Genomic DNA, 27803 nt, shown 5'->3' with positions numbered 1-27803 from the left:
GTTTGACAAACAGCTACTTCTTTATTAGGATGTAGGCTATATGAGCCAATGTGCTGATATCCTCGAGGGCTTTCTCCATAGCGGACAAAAATGGGCCTTGGTGGTCTGATGAGAAGAAGGCAAAGCAAACATACTTAGAAACACAGACCAGAGGAGCATGGACCGACCCCGTGGGAAGGCACACATGTGGAGCTATTGCCAAGACAAATGCATGAACTGCGGGGACAACATCTGGACACGCTCAGATGCAGCTCTCACAGGAGCGAGCTGGCAGATACTCCAGGGCCCTGGCTCACGGGCACAGGGGCCTTTGTATTTTGGCTGTATTTAGTCTGAAGTTGAAAGTCCTTCACTGCAGCCAAAGCTTTGGTCTCTCTGCCCATGTCCTCCAGGCAGACTCAGTAGGTCGGCTGAAGGTGGTGTCAATTGTATAACACTGTGTCACGGACAAGGATAGGCCTAAGCCAGAGCCAAGGGCAGGTACAGCTGTGTAGGGAATAGCCACTTCCGTCCGCAGGACAAGGTCCTCATATGTTCTGGACTTTTGTTATGACCCAATCTCCATCAGTGGCCAGTCAGTTGTCCCTGGAGCATCTGCGTGCACTGTTTCCAGTTTCCAAAGCCACTGTGTCAGACATGGATGCTGAAGGAGGACTGGCAGCGTGCGCCCACGTGTCACAGACACCCATCACGATACCAACTCTGTGAGTCAAAGCTTATTTTTCCTTTGCTTTTCTGTGAGTCTATTAAGCATGGGCAGGTGCAGTCCAGGACACCACGGGCTTTGCCATTCTCACCACCGGTGTGGAGCTGTGGAGGGGTGACCTAGAGGTCTGAGGCTGCTGCTGAATGAAGCTCTGGCTCTCACATGACCCAACCGTTGAGGGGCAGCTTCTAGGGAACAATTCCTGGACACTGAGATTGGTGGCTGAAGTTCTCTGTGTGACACAGAAGGGCACTGACATCGCGTGGTGCCACCTGCACAGGCCAGCCACCTTGACAGCAGTGGTCCCTACAGTGTCACTTTGGCATCCAGAGGACACTTGGCAATGCCTGGTTTTATTTTCATATTGGAGATGGGGTGCTCAGCTGGTGGGTAGAAGAGGTCACAGATTCATGCAGCCATGTTTCCTAAAGGGCACGTGATGGATCCCAAACAGGCTTGTCATTCCCCGAGAGGTCAGGAGAATTACATCAGTTGTTTTTGCATTGCTGACAGAGTCTGGCAGCATCATCTAAGGCAGGACAGATTTATACTGACTCAGTCTGAGAGAGCTGTTTGGCTCCGTGGGCTTGCGCTGAACCTTAGCAGGGGCGGCTGTGGCAGCCAGGCTGTGGAACAAGAAACTTCTTCACATTGTGGCGAACAGGAAGCAGGAAGCAGAGAACAAAAAGGTGGGGCCAAGAAAAAGATATATTCCATCAAAGTCAGGCTCCCAGACACCTACCCCCTCCCACTAGGCTCCGCCTCCTAAAACAGCGTCACCAGCGGGGGATCAAACATTCTGCACGAGAACCTACAAGGGATATTTCACATTTGAACCAAAACAGAAGCCAGAGAGAGACTCTGATTTTGAGCCTGGGTGCACATTCCCATCCATCACCAGGCCATCTCTGGGGTACACACAGTTACACACAGCTGGACATGACTACCCATCAGCCTCTGCTGGGTCCCTGTAGAACCAGGCCTGTGTGAAAATCCAAATAGCCCTCGCTCTCCCACTGCCTTCCTGCCTTTCTTCCTAACCATTTCTTCCCACTTTGATTTTTTTCTGTTTCTGCAAAAATAGCGGAGGAATGCATGGTAGAGTTGTTTAAGATGTTCGTCCGTAAAACAGCAAATGGAAGTAATGGCGCGTGGCCCAAGACATGATCGGAATCAAAAAGCAGAGCGACAGAAACAAAGAGGAGTGCCCAGCTAGCTGGTGGCAAGACAGAGCAACGGAGACCAGGGAGCTGTGAGCCAACGCTGCAGTGAGGCAGGGCCAGCTTCCCAAGCTAAACTCAGTCGGTGCCCACAACCAGCATCTTATAAAATGAAGTACTAGGATTGGATGGAAAACATCTGTGGTGATTTGAATAGGAATGGCCGCCACAGATGCATGCGTTGGAATGCTTGGCCGTTAGGAGTGACACTAGTAGGAGGTGTGACCTTGTTGGAGGAAGTGTGTCACTGTGGAGGTGGGGCGGACTTTGATGTCTCCTATGCTCAAGCTACACCCAGCGTGGCACGCAGTCTCGGATCAAGATGTGGAACTCTCAACTGCTCCTCTAGCACCTTGTCTGCCTGCATGCCGACGTGTTTGCCGCCATAACGGTAATGGACTAAATCTCTGTAACTGTAGTGGGCCCCAGTGCAAGGCTCTCTTTTGTAAGAGTCACTGTGGCCATGGTGTCTCTTCATAGTAACGGAAACCCTAAGACAATGTTCAAAGGCAGCATTCGAAGTGAAGGGGAGAGTTGTTTTATTACGTTTTATATCCGTGTGCATGGGGTGTGCTCGTGTTTGAATGCACATTTGCTGGGCTCCATTCTTGTAGACATATGTACATGCGTGTGCGCGTGTGTGTGCGTATGTGTATGTGTGAATGTGTATGTGTGTGTGCATGTCTGTGTATGTGTGTATGCGTGTGTGTGTGTGCACGTGTGTGTGTATGTGTGTATGCATGTGTGTGTGTTTTGTAGTGATTTGAATAAGAAATATCCCCACTGTCTTGGGCAGTTGAACCCTTGGTCCCCAAATGGTGGCATCGCTTGGGAGGTTCACATGGTACAAACAGCCTTGTATGTCTCTGGGTGCAGGCTTTGAGATTTAAATGCCTCCAGCATTTCCAGTTCGCCCTCTCTACTTCAGGTTCAAGATGTGAGTTCTTTGCTTCCTGTTCCTACTGCCTGGAGCTTGCTGCCATTACAAACCATTATGCACTCCACCATTATGAACTCCAACCCTCTGGAAATGTGAAATTCTTTACTCTATAAGTAGCTTAAGTCATGGTGTTTTATCACACTAAACATAAACGTGACGAAGACCGAATATCCCTTGGGGGTACCCAAGATGGGAGCTAGGCTCTTTTGCCATGCAGCCCCCTCTAGAAAATGGATTTCTTCTACTGAGTCACAGTCAACACAGCTAGACAAGACGGCAGTTGACAAAACCATGAACGGGTTTGGGAAGAACTATCTGTCAACAAGTTTGCGAGGGAACTATTACCTGGGATAGAGAAAAGCTACACGAGAAAAGTCTTAGCCCTAATGCTTGCCCAGCTCTGCAGAGAAAGACATGCTAGCTTGACGCATACACCATCCGGCTACCCGCGGGCAGGACTTCCTGTGTCAGAGAAGGTGACAGTGTCAGAGAGAAAGGGGTAGCCTCTGCCCTTCTGCACTGTTGGTATTGAGGCTCCCTGGGCAACATTATATATCAATGAATACAAGGGGCCTATTTTTTATTTTATTAGTAATTTAATAATATTTTAATAGTTACTTATGTAGTTTATGTAGGGAAAGAATCAAAGCTGTGATTTCAGCAAGGTAACACATAAGGTAGGGCCATCGTGAACAGAAGCTTTCGGTGACACAGGCTTGGGTTTAGCCGAGAACTCGTGAGAAAACGTCAGTGCAGGCTCCACCGGCCTCTGTATCTCTAGAGACGGTGCTTCAGGGCAAGAGCCAACAAGCCCTGTGTCCTTAGAGCTCCCCCAAGACCCCAGCTCCTTCCCTATCCACACCCATTACCTCGGGAACACCAGACCAGGTCTCAGGACAGCAAAACTAACACAGCAGCAGGTAGGAGACACCAAACGTCTGTACAGAAAACACTCATGAATGACCAGCAGTGCAGAAATCATGGTGGTCTTCTCCTACAGAGTCCTCTTCCTAAAGTTCCCCTCCAGGCACAGGGAACCCAGCACAAGATGCTCACAGATGCCCTTGGCTGCCCAAGGAATGGGCTTTGCGCCCTCCATGGTTAATGTTCTTAGCATGTTGATACTTATTCCAAGGCCCTGTGCAAGGCTACAGTCTGACCTCCAAGGGTCAACCCCTGGATTTTCCTCACTGTTAACCCCTGACTTTTGCTTACTGTGACCTGTGTCACACAGAGACCCTGTAATTAAGCTCCCGAATCCCCACTTCTCCCCAGCTGCATTCACACACAACTTTTCATTGTTCCTCATAGGGGGGCAGGATTCTGACCTGCTCTGGCTTCTAGTTTCTGCCAAAGCCCACTGCCTTCCTGAGGTCAGGGGTCACTGTGAGCATCTATGACATCTGGAGTAGGTCATAGCTCGAAGCCCTGTGTATCCCTGGGATCCCAGCACATTCCCAAGAAGCCCAGTCTAGTGAACCAGGTGCAGGCCAGATGTTATCATCTTGACTCCAGCGTCCCCAACAATGGAAAAGGGAAATGACCTGTTTGTGACCCCTCTGCCGGATTGTAAGGAACTCAGTCCTCTCAGGCTGTCAGGCTTCCTGAGAATAGTCTGGAATGCACTGACTTGGAGCTTGGCTTGCCTGGCATCTGATGTTTTCACGTCAACCTAGAAATCTGTACAGGTCAGAGTCCGCCATCTCCTCCATCACCCATGTGACCTCAGGCGTCTCCCAAGGTCATGCTTCTCGGCTGGAAAGCCAGAATGGTATCAACCTGGGTCTCATGTGCTCACCAGAGCCATAAGAGACACCCCGGGGAGGTTCAGCAAGGTCCTGGATGATGTCACTACAAGGAGATCACAGCTGCAGGGAGATCTGGGAAACATGAGGATGGAAAAAATGAACCAATGAGCAGACAGGCTCTCCAAAGCAAGAGTGGACGGTTATCACAACTCTGCAGAGACAGCCACCCATGCAGCCCCAGGCCCCACACTGCGCTCTCTCAGCCATTACAGATCACTCGGCTAGTGGCCAGGCGCTGAAGAGCTGAATCCCAGGATGGTAAGGCCACCTCAGGACACCAACATCACGATAGCCACCATACCATCTAGGACACCAAGTAAGTTTGCAAGAGCCTTGGGTCCGACTGGCTGCCAAAGCCAGCATGGAGCAAGCTTAAAGGAGACCCAGGCATGAGACCTGGAATGCAAGAGAGTGGCTGGGTTGGGCACAAGGCCAGAAAGCTGTCCAACCCATGGTTTCCCTCCTCCTCCTCTCTCCTCTGTTCTCCTCCTTCCTGGCTGTATCCCCAAGGCACTGCCCCTCCCAGTCTGTGTCCTGAGACACACACAGCGGGTGGAATATCAGAGCTCTTTGCCACAGCCACCACCCAGCTTCCTAGGTGTGAGCTCTGCCTCCAGGAAGAACCTCTCCCCCAAAGTCCACCTTGAAAAGTTGCAGGGGCTGTTTTTCCAAAAAGAAAAAAACGCCCTTCCCCCCAACTCCTCCACGGTAGGTCCCCAGGTACAAAGTGTTTTCTTTCTGTTGCAGAACCCTGAACACTTGTGAGGTTTTATTAAAAGATGAATTTCTGGGCCAGGCCAGATATCTCTGGGGGCAAAGGTGCTTCCTGATGGCCCTGCCAAACCTGCCAACCTGAGGTTGTATTCCTAGGACTCACATGGTGGAAGGAGAGAGCCAATACCTGCGAGCTGTCTTCTGACCTACATATGTGCATGTGAACAACACACACACACACACACACACACACACACACACACACACACCACCTTTTTTCCTTTTAAAACTGTGTCTTGCTTCCTGGGATTCTGGTTAATATCAATGGCAGGCCTCTAAACTGGTTTATAATGAAAGATCTAGAGGAGTTGGCCCTTCCAAATGCCTCTGTGTCTCAGAATCTAGGCACATAGCTGGACCCAGAAGCCTGGTGTCATCGTGTGGTGGCTCTGGTTCATGAGCTGGACAGAATCTCTCTGTGGGAGCCAGCTTTGCTGAGCCTCAGAGGACAAGAAGAAGAGCTGGTGCCAAGGAAAGAAAGCTAGGCTGGAGTCCTGGAACCGCACCCAGGCCTCTGTTTACTCCTTGAGTGACACCAGTCCTCAGGTGTTACCTGTGGGGCAGCAAGATGGCGTCCAGTCTGTGACCACTGGATGGAGTTCTAGAAGTCCATGCCTGGCTTCCAAAGCCAACCTCAGTGCTCAGCTTTCTCCATATCTGGGACTGGATTGGTTTCCATGGTTCCCTGGTGACAGTGGGGCCTCCAGGAAGCACAGAGCCCCAGAGTCACAGCATTCCTGTGATCCAGGGTCCAGAGACCTGCCCGTGACAGTGAAGCATTAAATCATCAGCCCTAGCAACATTAACAAGCTCCTGGCTGGACTGTGATGTTTGGTAAAGGGATCATTAGCTGCTGGCAAACACCATGTGCTAAGGAAGGGCCTCGGGCTCTGACAAATGATAAATGAGAAAATTAAAGGCTTGGAGAAAATGTAAATACCATCCTTTGTAAGTCTGAGAAGATGTTTCCTCAGAGCGCTGAGCCATTTCTTCTATTCTCTCCTCCAGCGGGAAGACACTGTGGCTGTCTTACATGTGTTTGAATATCTTGATTTGTCTCCTACCTCCCAGCAACGGTGGGATAACAGGCTTTCGTGTCTGTTCGTTTCTACTAATCCCTTGCTTCCCCGCCCTTGTTTCTGCATCACCCTGGAAGGAAGGCGTTCAGCATTTTCTTCTTCCTTGACCCTCGTGAAATTTTAAACTGCAGAGGTACTGTACAATCGTAGCACTCTGTAGTTATCCCTGCGTGTTTTCATAAAGCTAAATCTTGCTCTGCCGCATATCCCATCTCTACTCCTCCTGCCGAGAACACTTTGGCCTGTGATTTTCTCATTCATGCATACCACAGAACAGGGTCTGGGGACACGGCTGCATGAACAGCAGGACCTGAGTTTGGAATTCCAGCACCTCCATAAAAGTTGCATGTGCCATCAGGGAAGGCAGAGACAGGAGGGTCCCTGAGGCTCACTGGCAATCAGTCTAGCCAAATCAGGGTGCTCCAGTCCAGTGAGAGACCCTGTCTCAAAATCAAGCCATGGTGGGAGGCACTTGGTGTTGACCTCCAGCCTCCACATGCTGTGCCCGCACATGCATGTGCACATTCACACGTACAACACACAGAGAAGCAGCAATACTCATTTGGGACAAATTTCAGTCAATCATGTGAGGGGCACTGCTCGGGCATTCTGAGCCCTGTCGTTCTGGCACTGATGTAGGGTTTAAGGACAGTGACAGACCCACTCGTGGGTCCGTTGCAGATGAATGGATGCTGCTGTGGATGAAGATGCAGAACAGGAGGAGAGGAGCACTGGATGGATTCCCAAAGTAACCTTGCAGCCCAGATGGCTTTGCAGACAAAGTGGGAGAAGCTGGAAAGCAGTCTGGGTTGTGGGGTTGTGGGGGCAGAAGGTGGCAGGGCACCATTTTGAGAGGGATAGAGAGAGTTGAGCTTGAGACCTGCGTGGCTATGGTTCAGTGGTAGAGGATAGTGTGTGTGTGTGTGTGTGTGTGTGTGTGTGTGTGTGTGTGTTAGGGGGTGACCCCTGAGAGGTGACAGGTGATAGATCACAAGGATCAGACAACAAACACTCAGACCCAGGAGGACTTGGCTAATGGGAGCCTTGAGACTGTGAGCAGAGATAGAACATGGTCCGGTCACGTTAACGGGTCTAACTTTCTGAGAAGAGGTTGGGTATGCAGCGAAGGCTGGTGTGGAAGACCAGCAGTGAGACCGGAGGCCTGAGCTGGTGGTGGAAGAGAAGAGGGTCCTGGTGCTACCATCCCTGCAGGATTTGCTGAGCAGTAAAGGGAAGGGAGAAAGGCTTGGGGGACTGCCGCCTAGCTGCTGCCTGGATACAGTGGACCCGGGGGTGCACGGGCACAGGGAGATGGGCGGGATGGAACTAACAGTTCTGCCTCGCTGTGGAGGGGTGGACAGTGTGTTTGAGAGTTGACAGTTCCACGGGCCGCTGCAGCTGACTGGTTTTTGGATCTGTATAAATGAAAATGTGTGGGCCATATATCATAAAGCAGGACCAGAATGCCATCAAAGAGACTGTTCCGTCTGTCTTGACCTGGCATGCCTCTTGCTTGTCCTGGTCGGTGGGCGTGGCATTTGTTCACAGGCTATGCTCACACAACAGGACAGACCCTCACGGGCAGAGGACAGACCCTCACGGGCAGAAGAGCGAGTCTCCAAGCTTGAGCCTTCTTCTCAGCCATGGGTTCAAAGGCATGTGTTGGTGTGTTTGGTTAAAACCACAATGAAAGGTAGCCCGTTGGGTATAAGGGTGCTTGCTGCCTAGACTGAACTAAACTCAACCCGGGGACTCAGACGCTAGAAGGAGAAAATTGACTCCCACTAACTTCCTGTCACATCGTGCATGTGCACGTGTGTGTGTGCGCGCGTGTGTGTGTGCGCGTGTGTGAGTGCGCATGCACGGGTGCGATCACTAAGTTAATGAAAATACAGGTGAAAAGTATTCGGACTCTTTGTGGTGAAACTCTCACCTGCAACTGAGCTTCTGCAGACTCAGCATATGTCCTCATGACCCCTCCCCCTCCTCGAGCCTCGCTGCCCTGGGCCCCTACCCTGTCCTTCTTCCAGCTTGCCTTGCTTCTTCCTGCTTTTCTTCCTCTTCGAGCTGAGGGCGCCCAAATCAACCTGTCCCCTTCAGTCCCCAATGCCACTTCTACTGTACCCTCCAATGAAGTCTAGTCTCTGAAACAGAGCTTGTCCTCCTCATCCTGGCCTCACCCCTGCTCTGGCCACGCCCCCTCCCTCCCGGTGCTGTGTAAGGTAGAGAGGGGTCCGGTGGTTTTCCTGAGCAGATGCAGGCTCTGTGTAATATCGGTCTGTAGGTCCATCTGTAAGCCTGGTCTAAGGAGCTGTGAGGTGTGTTATCAGGCAATGTCCCTTCAATGGTTTGGGACCAGCACCTTCACTAACCCAGGTAAGGGAGGACAGACAAATCCTTTTTCCAGTCACAGTCACAGCCGCTCCTGACCCGCATCTGCTGTGGGTATTAAGTAAGGCACCTGACGCTTTATTTCGATCAAGGAGCGTAAAATCACAGTCCCTTTGCTGTGAAATCAATATTGTACAACCTGAACAGAGTCCACAGCCCTGCCTGTGGGAACTGCAAAGTCCGGAATGGGAGATCAATATGCACGCATGCGCGCCAGAGACCTGTGAGCGCAGAGCGAGGCCCCTGAGAGTCAGGCTGCCCGTGTGTGTGAGACACATTCAGATGCAATTTTAGACACATATAGGCTGTCCAAAAGCCTCTTGAGTCCAGCTACTGCTCTTGCCTGTGGGGTGTGCTCTGAACCCCAACACCTGTTGCTTCCCATATACACCCCCACACACACACTTCACACCATCCACAGCCATGTCTTGACCTGTTCTGGTTCAGACTTTGGCTCCCGCTGACCCTGCAGGAAACCAGTCCCACCCTGACGCCCTCCTCACACTATCTCTGCCGAAATCCCTGGTGGCCTCCCTGACTGGTCTCCTACCCCCAGATCCTCATCGCTTACCTTCCTTAGGGTCACCCCACAGATGCTCTGCTCCGGACACTGAGCCGGGAACCCAGTGGGAAGTTGTTGGACATTGGTTGAAGACATCAGTATTTACGTGTTTTGTCGGAGTGACTACTCAGATGGTGGAGAGCGCAGAAACAGCCTTGCGCAGGGCGCCCACCCAACCAGCAGAGACTTGACTCTGTGCTCCTGGTTCAAGTTTCATTACAGGGGGATATACACTTGTATAACAAAGACTAATTTCATGCAATAACTGTTTCACGATGAAGGGACAGCATTCTCCTTTCCCTTGATGGAAATAAAACAACTCTTAGTGAACTAAAATAGTCCCAGCAATAATCACACTGGCCCTCCACCCACCGTGCTCGGCTCCCAGATTGCTGAGCCTTCTGCCTCAGAACAACACAGCAAAACTGTGGGAAGAGTGTCACGATTCCTCCCATTTGGCAGAAGAGGACAGCTGTGTGACTTCCCTGCCTTGGGTACTAGTGGGAGGATGTTAGGCAACCTTTCACCTGGTCCTTCTCCGCCTCTCTACCCAGCAGCCCTTGGGGCTGACCCCGCCCCCAGCCCCAGGACTAGGCTGTGATTGGCCTGATCCAGTGAGACCACCCCATTTCCCACAGAGCGTGGTCCCCAGGGGTTCAAAAGTAAGGGGAAGGCGCTGCCTCTATGTGAGCCAGGTGGGCAGGCTGTAGCACTCAGTAGCTGTGGGAGTTAAATGAGGGCTGACCTGAAAGAGGAGGCAGAAAACGTGAGATCATCCTGCCTGATCCTGGAGGGCTGGAGCCTTTAAAAGGCTGTTTACAGAGTTCTCTGTCCTTGATGGCCATCAGCCACCTGCTTCTGGCTCGGGTATCACACAACGTGACCTGTAGATAACAGCCCAAGTCTCCCAGACTGTCTCTGGGGATCTGCACCTTCCCAAAGCCAACCTGGCCTTTATGTCTAAACACCACAATTAGACTAAAGACTTCCAAGGTCATTCTGAAGTCATGCTGTGTCCAGTCCCTAAGGTGACCCTTGGGACAGGGAGGCCCTAAAGAAATAAGAATCTCCATGGCAGGGAGGGGAGCAAGGCTGGGCATCCTACCACCAGCTGCCGATGTCCCGTGCTAATTAGAACACAGAAGATCTGCCGCGATGAGACATCCTGGGCTTCTCAGGGAAGAGCAGAGTTCAGTCCCTACCTGAAGTGAAGCCACCCCACAATGTTCCTACCCCACAATGTTCCCACCCCATAGTGACCCCACCCCATAGTGACCCCACCCCACAGTGACCCCCACCCCACAGTGCTCCCACCCTATAGTGCTCCCACCTCACAGTGCTCCCACCTCATAGTGCTCCCACCCTTCAATGTCCCCACCTCACAGTGAACTTCCACATGGGTAGATAAACCATCCTTTGAGAAACCCTCAGTTTTGGGTCACCTGGAGTTATAGCCTTTCTCTCCCAAAGTAGAGACTTTTTGGAAATTAATTCTATTTACTTGGCCCCACCCCTTCAAAGTGAGTTGTCACACACATGGATTGTGATAGGAGCAGGCAAGGAGCAGAGCTCACTAACATACCTCTGACCGCTGACCCTCCCTCTGGCTGTCCCATCCCCCAGAATCCTGTTCTCTCTCGTGGTTTCTCTCCCATCTCTAAGACAAGGAGATGCAGGCACTGACGTGCATCCTCCTGGCCCGGAAGACTGGCCATGTGAGGCGCATCCACGGTGGAATTTTGCAGTGCGTGAGTCTGTCCAAGGCTGAGCTGGCCTGGCTCAGGGTCCCCACACAGGGAACCAGCCCCGCTTCAGTGGCACTTGGTAGCCTCCCTTCCCAGGTAACAGCAAACACTGCGGGCCTGTGTTGCTCTCTGGCAAAGGTGATGCTGGAACCACGAAAATAGCTGCAGTCTGAGGCCGCTGTAAGTGCTTTCTGGTTTCTCCTGAGCTATTAGTGGTAAGAGCTCACGTGATGGATGCTTGGCATTGACCCTCCTTATAGAGCCAGGCATCAGTGACAGTATCTCACTTCAGCTCAATCGGGACAGGATAACACAAGGTCAGTGTTCATAGCTCAGGGTTCCTGAAGGGGAATAGATCTCATAATTAATTTTTCATGATTTTACAACCAAGATTAATTACTGAGACATGTTGAAATACACTTAAATTTTATTGGAAAAAATCATCCGGGCAGCTGAAGTCACCATGGTGTTAGGCTGGGGATTTTAGACATGAAGAGGTCTGTTAAAATCCTGGCTTCACCATGTGCCTGCCAGATGGCCCTGGAGTGGACTCTTACCCAAGGACATTTCATACCTGACAGTGTCAATTACTGAGGCGGTCACGGACTTGAGAGATCTCTCACCCAAGAGGCCATTTCCCTGGGGAAAATGTCACCCACCAGGGGCCACTTTCTCAGACTGCAGTGAGGATTTCAGGTGACCTCGTGAAGCCTCACCTCCAGCTAACTGCTCTCCCATCTCACTTGCTAAAAAGATGGTTTCAGGAACCGCTCAAGCCCTCCTGAGCAGAGTCTGGAATTTAGCACAGACCAGGAGGCACAGGAGGTGCCCTGGTGCGGAATCACCTCCATAAAGCACTAGGTACTGGCTCATGGTGCTTGGTGCTAGCAGGAGCTCTTGGAAGCTGCGGGGGTGGGGCACTACTCTCCCTCCCAGCAGCATTTGCTGCTGCTGTGAGGTTTCCCAGTGGTTCCTGCAGATTGCATGGGGTCATGTTGATGGGTTTGTAGTACTTCCTATTTGATGTGCCCTAGTGTTGTGCTATTGGGAAACAACACCTAGGGAGCTGCCTTCCACACAGACCTTTAGGAGAGGAGGAGGAAAAGAGAGAGAAAGAAGACAACAGAAAAGATGTACTTACCTGTTTGGAGGTACAGGATGTGTGTGCCTGCATTTATAGGAATGGGAATGCAGAGGCAGACATCCCAGAAACCAGAGTGATAGGGTGAGGTGTGAGCATAGCTCCGTGGCGCTCATCCCAGAAAGATTGTCACAAAAGGCTTCGCCTGCCGAGGACCCAAGAGCAGACAGACATAAGCTGAAATGGTTGAGCTCCTTGTGAGCAAAAGCAACCCAGCCCTCCCCAACTTCGTTAATGCCTGTCCTCTCCTGGCTCAGGCAGTGTCTTATACTGATAAATTAAGTGGAGGGTTTCATGAAGAGAGCTCTAGTAAGCTACACTCAGAGAAGACCTCCTCATCACAACAGCCTATCCAGAAAGCCAGAGTCAGTGCACCCAATTTTTGGGTCCCTCACCCTTCACTGCCGCTGGTCAGCCATGACAAGCCAACTCCTCCCCTAAATCTGGACGTGGAGCTAACCTCCACACAGGGAGGGCTGCTGCTGTGACCAAGTACTCAATAACAGAATCCCCCTGTCTGGGGCCACCGCCAGGATGGCCCAGAGAATGAAGCAAGTAACTGATTGGATGTGAGGGGCTCCTAGCCCTGCCTCTACCCCAGAGGTCACCATGAATTGGGTAGGGAGAGGCTAGTATGGAGCTAAAGGGAAGCCACTCTGTCCTTCCACCAGCATTTACTGACTGGCTGCTCCATGGGGTAGAACTCAGGAGGCTTTGTGTGGTAGAGGCAGGAGGGGAACTGTGTCTTTCTCTTAAGGGTCTACTTAAAGGTCCCGCCCTTGGTGAAAGGACCATGGACTGATCAGGCTGGAGGACTTCAACAGTCTGACTAGTCAGCCAGCACATATAATCATCCTTTCCCCTCTTGTCCACTGTTCATGGCTAGGACACTTCCTTCCCAGGTGCTTCCCACAAGGACTCCAAGGTGGCCTCCCTGGGTGAGTCAGGCTTCAGGGCAACATGCTAAGGCTTCTTTCTGTACCAATGAGGACCCCAGTCCAGATGTGGTTTTCTTCTATTAGAACTGTCTGAGAGTGAACATCCCACAATGCCAAGGCTCTTATTTCACCCAATAGCTAGTTCCCATCCTCTGGGGTCACTTGGAGCTCAGTGATATGCTTACATGGACCCATGAGACCAAGGGAAAGGTGGGAGTCAAGGAACCCCACTGCTTAAAAACTCTCCCTGAAGTCTATAAGACCTTACTTCTCTTTCTGTACATTGCACAGAGTAATGTAGCTGCACTGAGCTGCAAGGGAGGCTGTAGCTGCACTGAGCTGCAAGGGAAGCTGTAGCTACACTGAGCTGCAAGGGAGGCTGGGAAGAGCAGGATTTGCTCTGAATGTGGTGCTCTATGTGCATATAAAAACTTCAGGTCCTGGACTGGGGAGAGCTGAGCTGACAAAGTATTTGCCTCTCAAGCAGGAGGTCATGAATTCTGTCCCAGAATCCAGGGTGTCCTCTTGTGCTTGTGACCCTAGTCCTGAGAGGCAGAGACAGAATCCCCAAGGCCACTTTCACCTAATTGGTGAGCTTCAGACAAGCAAGAGAAAGGAGGGTGACTGGCTACATAGGTTGTCCTATGACCTCCACATATACACATCCACACATGCTTAAACAACCACAAAGAGACTCATACTCACACACAGCCAAATCTCAAGAAAAAAAGAGAAAGCCATACCCTGTCAGCTCAGAAAGGCAGGGAAGCAGTTGGAGATGAAGAAATGCAGTTGTTGACACTTTACAGCACTAGTTGGTTGAAGCGTTTGCTATTGAATGCCTGACTGCACCAGGGTCAAGGAGAAATTAAGCAAATACAGCCATGTAGAGGCAAATTTCCCCAGCACAAGCAGTCGAACCTCATTCCCACGAAGACTGTCCTAAAACAGGCTGTGCTGTGTTGCATACCCTCTGCTATTGCAAATCTGAAAGCCTTTCCTTCGAGAAGGAGTGGTTTGCAGAAAGTTAGCTTTGCTGCTGTGATAAAACACTGACTGAAAGTAACATGGGGAAAGAAAGGACTCACTGGGCTTACAGTCTGCCTTTGAGGAAATGCAGAGAGAGCTTAAATAGGACACTGAAACGGGAACTGAAACAGAGACCATGAGGCGATGCCGGGGTAGGTTACTGACTCACTCCCTGGCTCATGCTTACCTCGTTTTCTTATATAGACCAAAAGCACCTGCCTAGGGATGGAACCGCCTACAGTGGGCTGCATCCTTCTACATCAATTAGCAACCCAGAAATAATCCACAGGTGTGGCCAGGGGACAATCTGATGGAGACGATTTCTCAACCCGGGTTCCCTCTTACTGGGTGTGTCAGGTTGACACCCATGCTTAGACATCACAGTATCTTTACACAGATGTTCTGGTGTCTCACTGAGGTGGAGGTCTCCGGGATCAACTGTGGGAGGGGAACCCATGATCTCCTTGGGTAGAACCCAGGGCTGACTAAGCCAGGTCTCACACAAAGCAGGCTCCTTCCTCACCAGGCCTCCCATTCTTTGCTTACAGCATCCCAAAATAAGGCACAGGAAGTGTGGTGGCCATTGAGGATACTTGTGTAGGCAAGTGCCGGGGCCTCTTTCCCTGTGCAAGTGGAAAAACCAGTGACATTGAAGAGGCTGTCCTCCCTTTTGAGTCCTGCTGGCTCTGCCCACAGGAAGCTGGCAGTTTGCCTGAGCCTCTTGTTTTCCTCTATTTGATTTTTGTAGTTTCCAAATAAGATGTAAAGGCAAAAACATACACACAGTGCATAATTATAACACTTAGGGGTTTTTTTTGTTTGTTTTGTTTTGCTTTTTAACTACATCACTGAAGTTTCCAAAATGTTCTTGCAATTAAAGGGCACAAAGAACCTGCTCTCGGGAAAGGAGGCAATGAGTCCTTCCAGGATGGAGAAGGCATTTGTTGGTGTGTGTGCATGCATGTATGTGTGTGTGCCTGCATCTGTGTGTGCATGTGTGTGCATGTGTGTATACATGTGTGCATGCACATATGCATATGTGCATGCATGTATATGTGTGTGTTTTCTGTGTGTGTGTGTGTGCGTGTGTGTGTGCGTGTGTGTGTGTGTGTGTGTGTGTGTGCTGTCTGTGTGCATTTTAACCAGGTTTTTTAGGCTGTGTATTCCACTGTTTCAGCATGTGAGGTCCTTGCTGACAATCGAGACCTGCTTTTGCCAGGGTGGCCAACCTCCAGACTGCTTGCCTGCAGTGTCTCACTCACGACAAACCAGATCCAGCCCAGCACACATTCAGTACCTTCCTCGCTGGGCACTGGGTCACTGCACACCTGCCCTAAACGCCCCTGCAAAGGTCAGGTCCAGCTAGGGACAGCCCAGAGCTCTCTGAAACTTTCAATTAGCCAATCCTAAACTTGCTTGCCCTGCCTCACCCTGTCGTTCCTTCAAAGGCCACCCACCCTAAAGGCCTTTGTGCATACTTGTTCCCTGCACCTGCTCCAACCCTAGTACTTCTTGGTGGCCTTGTGCTGTGTACTGGTTCCTGCTCAAGGGACCGGCGAGCATAACTTTTCCCTTTTTGTGACAGTCTTTTATATATTATACCCTTTTATGTGTATCACACCCATGAAAAACAAGTCCCAGCACATGATGGAAACCATGTGCTTCCGCATCACATTCAACATGCCACACAGGACAACTGTGTGTCCCTTGGCCCCCAGTGTGTGTCTAGACAATATTTGACTTTGCATCACAAAGAGCGCCCTGTGATGTCAGAGGAGCCATGAATCACAGTGACAGCTCTCCCCGTATCCAAGAGACCTCCCCGGCTGCTAAGTCACCGTCCCCCGTCCCTCACGGCCCCCTGTGAGAACCAGTCATTGTATTGAGCATCAGCTGAAGCTCCCAGATTCCATGTGGAATGACCCACACTGTGGGTGCTAAGGACCAGTCAGCCTCTAGCTACCTTCTTGCCTCTCAGTGTCCTGGGAACCGGTGCTGTTTGCTCCTGTCTGGAGCCTCTGTGGCTGTGCCGAGCACAGGCTGCCCTGGACACTGTTTCTACTGCTGCCTCCAGGCTCCAGGCTCCAAGCTGCTGCAGACTATGAATGAGGCCATTCCTCTGCCCTCTGTGCTCCATGCCCTCTGCATGACTAAGCTTCCTGTCCTGCTCCTTCAGATGTGTTTGTTGATATTTATCTGTCTCTGATGGGTAGAGGGACACATGCTCACTGAGTACAAAGTGCCTGAGGCCCAGATCTGCTTCTCCTGCGCACTGCAGTAAAATGGCCCTATTCTCCTTGGAAGGGACAATTCCAGGAAAGTGCACAGGCTCAACCAGCCTATTTCTCAAAAAGGAGGGCAGGGTGGGAGCCAGGTGTGAGGGCACACATCTTTGATCCCGACAGGGTCATATAGATGGATCTCTCTAAGTTCCAGATCAGCCAGGACCACATAGTCAAATGTCTCAAAAACAAACAAACAAACAAGCAAAAACCAGCAGTGATAGAGGGGGGGAAATCCAAAAGCAGGAGTGCTTGCTTGATATGCTCCCACCCCCAACCCCCATCACACACATCATTTAAAGAAGTTGGCACAAATGAACAGTTCAAAGCTCTCAGCCCGTCAAAGCTGTTCACATGACCAGATCACTCTCTGGACACAGATATTGACACCCCCCTACCCAAAGCAACAACATAGGGTGCTGACATCTAAGACCCCTCATTAACGGACCTCTGGGGCAAACTCGGATTCTCCAGTCACCCCAGCAGGTTCTTCCATGAGGCTCCTGATCCTAAAGTCAAAGATTCCAGCTGAGTGTGTGTGTGTGTGTGTGTGTGTGTGTGTGTGTGTGTACAAGTGCACATGACTAATACAATCAGAGTCCCTGACCAGCCCAGAGATCCCAGAAGTGGGAGAGAAGCATAATTGGAGCCCGTGGTTAGGCGGCTGCTTCTAAGGTAAGGAGTTGGTGGGAGTTTCTATTGGGCTCAGAAGAACGATGGAAGCCAAGTGTGCTGGCACTTCCGGGAATCACGACTGAGGCCAGCGAAAACCACAGAGAGAGAGACTCCATCAGAGAGGAAAGCTTACAGGGAGGAGTTTACAGGAGCAAAGGAGAAGAGGAGGAGGAGCAGGGAAAAGAGGAAGAAGGGGAAGGAAGGAGATGAGGAAGAATAGAAAGAGGAAGAGGAAGATGAAAAGAAGGGTTCAGGAAGCAAGGAAGAGCAGAGGAGGAGGTGGAGGAACAGACAGAGGAGGAGGAGGGAGAAGAGGAGGGAAAGGAGGAGGGAGAGGAGGAGGAGGGAGAGGAGGAGGGAGAAGAGGAGGAGGGAGAGGAGGAGGAAGGAGAGGAGGAGGAGAAGGGAGAGGAGGAGGGAGAACGGAGGGGTGGGATATTCCCTAAGGTCATATGGCATGTGGCCACAGTTTAAGAGCTGGTTTCTGTCTAAACCACTGATTGTGCAACACCAGAAATGTGCAATATGTCCCTTAGTCATTTCTGTCCCTGGCAATGACAGACGGCACCATGCCAATAGCCACAAAGGCCTCCTCTTCAAGTCGTGAGGACATGGCTGGGTGCTGTGTCCCTCCTCCTTCTTGCTCATCACAATCGCCTTCATGATCAACATAGCTGTGTCCGAAAGAGTTTTTATGCTGTCAGAAGTTGACACAGTCTCTGCAGATGTGGAGTTCCCGTTCACGAAAGGGGATATAGGCGGACGCAGAACTGATCCCATGTCAGGACTAACCCTTCCCCCATCCCCTGTGTCTGTCACCAGTGTTCACAGAGCATCATCACCATACCTGGTTGCTATGGTCAGGGACACTTTCTTTGAGGTTGAGGTCAGAGAGGGGACATATTGGCTAAATAGTCACTCACACAAATGCAAAGAGGAAGTGAAGGCCAACAGGACCCTCTAAAGACAGCAAGACCACAATGGTTTCCCACTTCCAATCTGGCTCATTTTCTCTCCACACACAGTAAAATCCAGTGTCCCATAGACTTGGGGATGACTGACACTGGAGACCTCTCTGCTCTCCCAACATCACATCCTGACTCTAGCCCAGCCACGTACATCTTTCTTTTTATGGCATAGGCTGTTACCTGACACAATTCTTCATGACCTGACACTATTGTCCAACAGCTTGAGTCTCAAATGTCCCCACAGGCTCATGGGTTGAAAGACTGGTCCCCACTGGCGGTGCTGTTTTGGAAAGTTCCGGAAACTTTAGACAGTGAGACAAGCAGGACCCTATGCCTTTGAAGGTTATTCTCATATTCTTACCATCCCCCTCCCTCTCTCTGTGAGTGTGTGAGTGTGAGTGTGTGTGAGTTGTGAGTGTGAGTATATGTGAGTGTGAGTGTGTGTGAGTGCGAATGTGTGTGAGTGTGTGTATGAGTGTGTGAGTGTATGTATATGAGTGAGTGTGTGTGTGTTGTGAGTATGTGTGTGTATGAGTGTGTGTGTGTGTGTATGAGTGAGTGTGTGTGTGTGTATGTGTGTGTGTGTGTGTGTGTGTGTGCTCGAGTGCATGCACATCAGGCTTCTGTCTGCAATTCCGCCCCACCTCAGGAAGAGGCCCAGGATAAACAGAGTGAGGACTGTGTGTTGAAGCCTCTGACCCTGCCGAAGCTAGTCCTTCCTCTCTTGGGTTGTGTCTGTCAGGTGTTTGCTATGGCCGTGAAAATTCTAACTTGGAAGTAGCTATCTGTCTTGAGGGCAGCATTTAGCTACCAGGCTCCATGAATGAATTTGAAGTATGATATGGTCTGCCAACATCACCGATGCTAGTAGGGGACTGTCCACAGTGGGGGCACATAGAATGATGGCTATGGGAGTTTTGGGGGCGGTGTGGTGGAGACTGTATCCTCCCAAAGTGTGAAGGACTCCAGGCTTCCCTCCCCAGCACCCTTCAGACACTGAGGTTGCAAGAAGAGGGTCTGTGTAGCTAGTAGTTCTCAACCTGTGGAACTACAATAAATCCCTTGGGGGGTCAAATGACCCTTTCACAGAAGTCACCTGAGACCACTGAAAACACAGAGACTTACATTGCAATTCATAGCAGTAGCAAAATTACAAGTATGAATAGCAATGAAAATAATTTTATGGTTGGGGGTCACCACAACACGAGGAACTGCATTAGGAAGGTTGAAAACCACTGGGTTAGAGACTGAGGCTAGGGTTAAATGGGCCCCCAAATGTCCCCACATTGATAATCTGGGTTACACAGTCACCTTGCCAGACTCCAGCTTCTTCATCTTGGAAATAAAGCAATGGAACCCTGGAGCCCCTGGCTTACATGACCCCACCTAACCGCAGTTCTTAAAGACTTGCACGTTGGCCCCAGGCCAAACTGGGGGAGGAAGCAAACCTTGGACACAAACATCTCTGTGTCTGGAATTCTTGCTCAAGTTCATGGCTCCTTCAGCTACCCCAGGAAGGGAACCTCATCTTGTCAGAAATGAATAGGTGACAGGGACATGTCAACAACCAAGGTGCACTCTCCCACATTCCAAGTCCCTCAGTGCCCATCCCCTTTGCAGTCTGAAGGCCACAAATCTAGCAGGAGAACACACAGCTTGGGCTGGGGCTGGGGCTGGGGCTGGGGTTGGGGCTCAGTTGGCAGAGTGCTTGCCTGATATTTACATAGCCCTGGGTTCCATCCCCAGTGCCACAGAAACCAGGAGTGGTGGCACACACCTGTAATCCCATCAAGGAAGACAGGAAAATGAGACAGTCACCGGGTCTTCTTCAGCTACATGGCCAGCCTGGGCTACAAGATACTCTATCACAAAAGAGAAAAGAAAACGGACCAACACCTGAGAAAGAGACTTAGAAACTTGAAATTTGCTCCTGCCATGCGGGAGCAGCTGGGGCAGCCCTTGTGGCCTGGACAGTATGAGCATCTGGATGAGCATCTCACCATAACCCGAGCTCCTCCCACCTGAGGGTTTCCTTTGGCCTGGGTCAGCCTAGAAAACTGACATCCAAGACACAGCCCCCTGCCTGTGACAGTTGGGGACCACAGGACTGCAGACATCAAGTATTTGCCTCCTACCCAACAACTCTCGCAGAACATCCCAAAATCACCTCAGAGAACAGGCCCCTAACTCAGATCCTCTCTCTTGTGTATTTCTGGGGCCCCTCCCAGGCCTGTGACTGTCAAGTGTGATAGCAGAACAGAACAGGGGCCATGGAGGGGATGTTTTAGCATCTGATCAACATCCCAACCACTGCCTGAGTCCTTGAAGCAAGAAAGTAGTTAGACAGGACAAGAGAGCACACGGCAGCCATGTCTCGGTAAAGCTTTATTTATGAAACCAGGCGATGTAACCAATGGGACTGTGCTGGCAAGAGAGAAGATATTCTTAAAGGAAACATCTGTGCTATCAGAAGATGGGGACGTCGAACTCCACAAAATTAAACTCTCCATAAATCCCATGCTGGGGGAGGGGAAGGCTGAAACTGGCCTCTGGAGAGAGGTTCCACACATTCTGATAACTCATCAGACCGCTCTGCGGGGGCAGCCAGAGCCAGAACAGTGCGTCATGACGGACAAGGCCTCTCAGCCCCGAACCAGGCCTGCTGAGCTGCAAAGACCTCTCACCCCTGTCTTGAAAACCAAACCTCATATCAAGACCCCACAGAGATGTGGGAGTCGCTTCCTGGTGAGGCCACACGGAACACATTTTTGGTCTCTTTCATTGGTTAAGGGGTCAGGTAGCCAAACCTGGCTTGTTGGGCTTCCTGGGGGTCTGGTAGTTGATGGTATCAGGCCATTGCTCTTGGTTGCTTCCTTGTCAGCAGCGCAGAGGTTGACCAAGGGCTACCTCAGATAGTGATGAGGGAGGGCCTGACTGAGGACATTACATATTAAAGGAAGGGCCCACAAAGAAAGGTCCAGCACGGCCATGAACGGGATGGGGAGGGGGTAAAGAGAAGGGACAGGGAAGAGGGGAAGAGCAGAGAAGAACAAAGAGCAAGAGAGGAAGGAGGGGGCAAGCAGCCCCTTTATAGTCAAGCACAGCTGGCTGTTGCCAGGCAACTGTGGATCGGAGCATACCTGGCCAGCATACCTGGCCAGCATACCTGGACATCATACCTGGACAGCATACCTGGCCATTCCCAGGTAGCTGTGGAGGTGGAGCTTAGACAGAATACCAACAGGTGACATTGATCCAGCACTGATCCTGTCTGTGCCAGACCCCGCTTCTCAGAGGGTCACGGAACCAAACATCTCTAATTAGTCCTGTAGAGTAGGGGATGATTGCTACCATGGGACCAAGGAGGACACAAAAGCATACAGAAATTGTACCATTGGCTTGAAGTTGTGGGTTAGCTAGTGACTGAGTTAGGATACAAAGCCCGGTCAAGAGGCCCCAGGAACTCTGTGCAAACATTATGCACACATGCAAACACACATGCCTTTGTGGGTGAACACACCTTTGCTCCATGCATCTATCTCTCCCCTGGACCCTTCACCTTGGCACCCAAACATATTTTTGCGTGCATGCACGCAAACACACGTGCACACTCCTTCCTGTGGAGGAGCAGTGGCTTTAGCAGGTGTTACAGAGGCTAGCACAAGCCACATCTGCAAGGCTACCCTCCTGGGTTGCAAGTCACAGGTCTATGAGCTGACCCAAGAGCTGGAGCCCAGGAGCTGTAAGGTAGCACAAGGCCGTCTGCCCTGTTCTGCCAACACTGGGGTCCTTGGATTCAGAATGTGCCACCACGCCCAGGCTGTGACTGACGGCCCGCAGTTGCCTCTCTTAGCAAACCCTGAGGACCAGCAGCACACCCCCAACAACCTGGCCTTCCATTTCTTACCCATGGACAGTGTGAACCCCCTTCAGAGGCGCTGAGGACAGCGTGAGGTTACACCAGTAAAATCCCAGCGGCCATGACCTCACACAGTAAGTACTCAATAAATGCAGCTGTAACAAAAGTCCTGTGCACCCACGGTCCCCAGGCTCCCAGCACCAGGCAAACCCCGGCGCCTCCATAAGCAAGCCAGGGCTGTTCGTTCTTTCAAATTCTCATTGATCCAAGCACGCAAATGAAATGTCACTGTCAACCGCGGCCACAAAATCACCCGCTTTTATTTCCCTGTGCCAGCCAGACTGAACAGAGGTCACATAACTTTTTTCTTTGTCCCTCCTGTTCCTTCTCTGTGGGCGTTGACCTGAGATGGCAGACGCACCTGGACTTGTTTAAATCACTTCAGGAATGCACAGGAAATTGTACGGCCTGAGGACATGGCATCGCAGGGGTTCATAAGGCCAAGAGGAAGGCCAAAGAGTGGGAGAGAGACGCACCCCCCCGGTGGGATGGGATCATTTAAAAACAAAAAAAGCTTCCACAGCTTACTAAAGCTAAAAGCACTCCCAATTTTGTATGTTTCAAGGGAGAAAGGATGACCCCTCCCATCGTCCAGTGAAGATGAGGAAGTGGACCTGTTGTGTTCCCAGGTGTGATAAACCTGTTCCCACCAAGGCCTTCCTCTGGGCCACAGGCCTGGTCCTCCTCTTCTACCAGACTCTCTGTTCCCCACTGTGGAACAGCTGTCCCGGCCTTGCTGCTCCTGAAGAATAGCAGGGACTGTCCCTTTAGAGCCTGCCCTTACTGTTCCTGCCTCAATCTCAAGCCTCTGCAGTCCTAACTGGTCACAGTCCTAACTGGAGACAGAGAGTTCTCCCATGACTGTGGAACAGCTGTCCCGGCCTTGCTGCTCCTGAAGAATAGCAGGGACTGTCCCTTTAGAGCCTGCCCTTACTGTTCCTGCCTCAATCTCAAGCCTCTGCACGCAGGTCACAGTCCTAACTGGAGACAGAGAGTTCTCCCATGACTCTGAGTCTGAGGCCACATGCTGCTGTGCCCTCTCTGGGCCTGCTCTCTCCCACCTTCTCCCTCCCACACTCTCTGCTCTCTGCCCTTCATCACCCTGTTGTGCTTTCTTCTCTGTCTCCTTCTGAAAAGTCCTTAAGTAGCTATCAGCTCCCTGCACTGTGGGTGAATTTTCAGGAGAAGCTTACAGGAGAGAGTGCCATCTCCTCCATGCATCCTCCAGCCCCAAGCACCTAGGACGAATACATTCTCAGCAATGTATACATGCCTTGTACCTTGTTAGGTGAATGAATGAGTGGATGGATGGATGGGTGGATGGGTGGATGGATGGGTGGATGGGTGGATGGATGGATGGATGGGTGGGTGGGTGGATGGATGGATGGATGGGTGGGTGGATGGATGGATGGATGGATGGATGGATGGATGGATGGATGGATGGACGGACGAGTGGGTGGGTGGGTGGATGATTGGATGGGTAGATGGTTGGTTGGATAGATGGATGGATAGATATATGGATGGAATGGATGGGTTGCCCTGTCCCTATAGAAAGAGGTTTTTTATTTCTCCTTACAGCACAAACCCTGTGCACATTCCCTGGCATTGTGTTAAGCGACCATCTTGTGCTGCCCTGCACTTTGATCGTGTCCTTTGCTCTTGCCCAGCCCTACCCATCTAATGCCAGCTTTCCCTGAAAGACCTAGAGCTCCTGGAGGTCAAGGGCTGGCTTCTTGAGACTGCTTCAGTAAAAGGCTTTTTGCTTAACCATCTCTCAGATACCCCAGGCTGGGCTGCTATGGCTGAACCAGGCTGGGATTATATTAGTGAGGAGGGGGAGTGACGGGAGTGGAGTGGAATGGGCCGGAGTCAGGTGGGTAGGGTAGAAGGATCGGATCGGTTGCAACGGATTGGGCTGTACAGTACTGGGTTGGGTTCATTGAGTTCCAATGAGCTGGCATGGAAAACTGAGTCACCAGCAAAGCTCACTCTCCAGCTCTCCCGGGCGGCATGAGGCTGACCCATCAGCAGTAGCCGGTCAGGCTCCTGCCTCTGAGTCCACTGCTACCTCAGTCCAGGGCACTTTCCCCCTCTGCTGCTTCCAGTGAGCTCCTATGTGTCCCTCTGTCTCTATCCCTGCTCTGTGTCCCGCCCCCTCACCACCTGGCCCCAGCTCAGTCCATTGCATTTTCCCCATTGTCCATTGCAGCGTCACACACCAGGTGCCTGGCCCGGGCTTTCTACCGCTAAGCCCCACACACATTCTGAAATTGAGCAAAGGATCAAAGTAATGACAAAGCCAGGTGGGAGGGTACCTAAAAGCCCATGAGACGCAAGCCAGGCATTGGATGTCCACTTCCCCCTTGGAGAAGGTCAGCTCCTAGAGGATCGTGAGCCCTGGCTTTGCCCTTGACCAACCCAACCCAACCCAACCCATCCCTCCTGAGAGAGAGGTTCAGAAAGCCCTCGTTGGACACTGCCTCAAGGCCATAATGGGAAGAGGAAGTGACTCAGCCCAGCCCAGGAGGCGGCCTCAGCTGGCAGATCCACATCCAGCCACGAGAATGACAGAGTGTCTCTATGCACTGCCGTCTGTGCCCTAAAGCCACAGCAGCCACTGTAGACTTGAGCAGAAGAAAGGCAAGCAAACCTGGAGAGAAAGGTGAAATGGGGTCACAGGCTCAAGATGAACATGAAAGTTCCCTTAGACAGGTGGCCGGAGAGGCCTCCCTGGGGAGAAGACATTACAGAGGGGTCCTGGGTGTATGGCAAAGAGGGAGAACACAGTTCTTGGCTTACAGAGGCGACACACAGAAGCCGCAGCCTAAGATGGCCACGACCTTGGCCTATGAGCAGGAGGAAAGTGGTGATCTATAGGGGTGATCTACAGTGGTGATCTATAGGGGTGATCCAAATGGGGTGATCTATAGTGATGGTCTATAGGGGCGATCTATTGGTGTGGTCTATGGGGGTGATCTATATGGGGTGATCTATATGGAGTGATCTATAGGGGTGACCTATGGGGTGACCTGTAGGGGTGGTCAGCCTAGAGGAGCAGACAAGAGGAGGTATAGCCAGAGGGGTTTTCTAGGACCCACAAAGTCCAGAGCACAACTCCACAGCTCATGGGGACTAATGCACACATTGCATTACATACATTGCATTACACACATTGCATTACACACATTGCATTACACACATTGCATTACATACATTGCATTACACACATTGCATTACACACATTGCATTACACACATTGCATTACACACACTGCATTACATACACTGCATTACACACACTGCATTACACACACTGCATTACATACATTGCATTACACACATTGCATTACATACACTGCATTACACACACTGCATTACACACACTGCATTACACACACTGCATTACATACACTGCATTACACACATTGCATTACATACACTGCATTACATACACTGCATTCTCCTGCATCCAAACTGAACTTTGGGATAGTTTTTTGGTGTTTAACATTTTTGAATATTTGATGAAAAATATTAATATTATTATATAGCATAAGCTTTTAAAAATAGTAAAGGGAAGAACTTTTAAAAAGTAGGAGATTCATCTCTGCCGTGTTTGGACCAATTTCTCAAAGATAAAGTCATAGCTATTTCACAAACATCAAGTAACCATGTATCAAAATTTCACTTAACTCAGTAGCTAATGAGAGATCCGGGAAGATTTTAGAGCCAATTCAAGTAGACCAAGCTGTCTGACTGTTGACCCCCAGGGATTCCCCCTGTCCCCACCTCCCCGGCCCTGAGATTCCAGGCCCACCCCACAGCACCAGCTTTTCTGCCGTGTTCTGGGAATCTGAACTCAGGTCCTCATACTTACTCCAACTGGACAGGCGCTTTCCCAGCGGGCCATCCCCTCAGCCCTCGGTGTCCTTTGATGTCTGTGGAGTGTACCATGCCCTGGTGCCCACCCCACGCCTGTCTGTGTCTCTTGGAAGCAGGTAGTTTCTGAGGTCTTGCTGCTTGTGAAGCCACAGGATTGTGCATCTCTCGGGAGCCTCACATCACAGTTTAGAAGCTGTTAAGACACTTTTTTTTGCATAGTAATACTGTAGAAATTTACTGTCCTTTTTCTGTTATAAACACTGTCCTATGAGTCAGTTCCTTTTATCTGTCCTTGAGTATCGTGTTAACAGTGCCTAGGCTGGTCATTCTGTTTCTACATTTCATTCCTCAATAAGAGATCATCCTGAGGTAAAATTCAGGAGTGGGGTGGCCGGGGAGCTATTACTGTGGGAGGGCAGACAGCCATGTTCCCATGGCCCATGTCTTCTGTGTTTTCCCCCACGATAACAACAGCCCGGTTCTTTTCAGGAAAACAAGACCTTCCCCCACACACTCAGGAAGGCCTGCCAATCAAGGTGACTGGCCCCTCACCCAGGCAATGTGTGCTTTCTTCCTGGAAGCCGCTCATTAAGTGGGGTGACCAAAACATCACAAGCAGTTGAAACTGGTTCCTCTGTGGCCAAACCTGTTTTTGTTGATCTCAGAGTGCCCTGACCCAAAACAAAAGAAAACAAACCATGAACAGAAATACCATTGAAAAGGCTGAAAAGACTGCTGCAGGCAGGGGTGCTCCACCAGCTGGGGTGGGGGGTGCAAAGGATCGCAGGTTCAATCCCCAGTAGAGGGGGGCAGAAAAGTCTACAAAGAACGTCAGTGAAGTGCACTGGAGGGGCTGAGGACCCGAGTTGAATTCCCAGCTCCCATGAAAAAAGCCAGTCACTGCTGTAAGTATGCCTCGAAGCCCAGGACTGTGGGCATGGGAGACAGGAGAACCTCAGGGTCTGTCTGTCTGTCAATCTCACTCCATAGAGTAAGGCGGCAGAAGACATCCTCCCCGAAACACATGCATGCACGCACACATGCACAGGGTTGGGGGAGGGAAATCCTATTAATTAGGGGCAAAAGAACAATTAATTCATCCTTGGACAATGACTGTCGTCGCCAAATTTTAGCCAGGTCCTCTAGGCTTCTTCTCAACTAGGCCTCAACTTTGACCCTGTCCTCACCAGACCTGCATAGCCACGTCCCAGCAGGAATCCCCACTTGACTCACACACGTTTGGCCTATCCCCAGCAAGGACCCTGTTGATGGACCAAGAATTGATCCATGAGACTGGAATCCTCGAAAACCTCCTCCCACGACCTTCGACCAGCCCCAGTAGTGAAACTCACCTGTTTCTGAGGTGGCTGGAGTGGAGCTGACCTCTCTTTCCTATTGTAACAAATGCTTGATGTGAAATGTCACCCACGATGTGTCACAGGTCTGTTACGTGATCGTTACATGATCTGTGTTCATGTAACAGAGCTGACGTGATGTAGTGACTGGCTCCTTTAAGAGGTGGAGCTTGTGGGGGGGTTGTTGCCGGCTCATTTCCTCTCTCTGGCTTCCTGTCTCTCCCTCTCTTATGTATCTCCCCCTCTACCCCCATGCCATGATGCCATCTGTCACTAAGCCACACTGCCCCGCAGCCCTCACCAGAGCCAGCTTCCGTCCTCCGAAGTGTGAATTAAGTAAGCATCTCTTGTCTTTGCAGCGATCCAGCCTTGGGTATTTCGTTACATTAATGG

General features: G+C 51.0%; 2 long non-coding RNA genes across 5 annotated transcripts; one reads left to right on the top strand and one right to left on the bottom strand.

Annotated features, from left to right (window-relative positions):
• Window position 1: 1 nt before the first annotated feature.
• Window positions 2-27559, bottom strand: LOC108350523 (uncharacterized). 4 transcript variants are annotated; one of them, XR_015684843.1, is made up of 6 exons: window positions 27408-27559; window positions 6002-6207; window positions 4411-4746; window positions 3736-3804; window positions 3212-3328; window positions 2-1350 (listed from the first exon to the last, which is right to left on the bottom strand). It is a non-coding gene; the product is annotated as an uncharacterized LOC108350523 (long non-coding RNA). The 4 variants fall into 4 exon arrangements; XR_015684844.1 differs by lacking the exon at window positions 27408-27559 and adding an exon at window positions 9490-9990; XR_015684846.1 differs by lacking the exon at window positions 3212-3328.
• LOC134486477 (uncharacterized) lies at window positions 4327-6718 on the top strand. Its single transcript, XR_015684847.1, has 2 exons — window positions 4327-4990; window positions 5787-6718. It is a non-coding gene; the product is annotated as an uncharacterized LOC134486477 (long non-coding RNA).
• Window positions 27560-27803: the final 244 nt, after the last annotated feature.

Source organism: Rattus norvegicus, chromosome 3, assembly GCF_021556685.1.
Source record: "Rattus norvegicus strain SHRSP/BbbUtx chromosome 3, alternate assembly SHRSP_T2T, whole genome shotgun sequence".
NCBI classification, from domain to species: Eukaryota; Metazoa; Chordata; class Mammalia; order Rodentia; family Muridae; genus Rattus; species Rattus norvegicus.
This window is presented reverse-complemented; position numbering and strand designations above follow the sequence as displayed.